This window comes from Idiotropiscis lumnitzeri, chromosome 8 (genome assembly GCF_059441095.1).
Source record: "Idiotropiscis lumnitzeri isolate Australia: NSW breed Sydney's pygmy pipehorse chromosome 8, RoL_Ilum_1.0, whole genome shotgun sequence".
NCBI classification, from domain to species: Eukaryota; Metazoa; Chordata; class Actinopteri; order Syngnathiformes; family Syngnathidae; genus Idiotropiscis; species Idiotropiscis lumnitzeri.
In genome coordinates this window covers 4,992,605-4,993,227 of record NC_142398.1, presented here as the reverse complement: position 1 = coordinate 4,993,227, position 623 = coordinate 4,992,605, and positions in this window count along the sequence as shown.

Sequence of the window (623 nt, the reverse complement as noted above, 5' to 3'; positions counted from 1 at the left end):
CCTCGTGGTAATGAGCAGTATGGCCACTGCCTCCTCGCCTCCCTCACGACAGGGATCGATCACAATTTATCCATTCAAAGTCATTGTAAATACGTCTAATAATGTCAAAATAACAGGACCAGCCGGCCGCAAAATGTATGTGGACATCTCTAGTTAGGCCCACTTCAATTTCTAAAAACATCACAAAATGATTAGCCTTTCCATGGCTGATTTATGAGCAAGAAATGAGCAGCCTATCTGCAGCTTTGGTGCAGTTTTTGTCACACTGTGTTCCGAATGGTTTTTACGTGAGCTGAATTGCTGATAGGTCGTTATATATTGTATTTAAGTCTGTGTTAGCTTGACTTACTTTTCCCCTATGTCCACCTCTGTCTTTGAGGTACTCCCTTTTTTTGCATTGTTTGATGGGCTAAATTTTGAACGACTAGCCCCCCCCCAATATTTGCACCTTCCCTCTCCAATTCAATCGAGGTTAATTCCAACTATACACTCTATTTAAACGTTAATCCGCCTGTTTTTTTGCCGATACGACTTTTGATAATTCATTGTAGAAGGTTGATAAAATTTCCAGGCTTTTTACGGTGACAGAATGCCGGAGGTAAGGAAGAGAAGAGTAAGGAGAC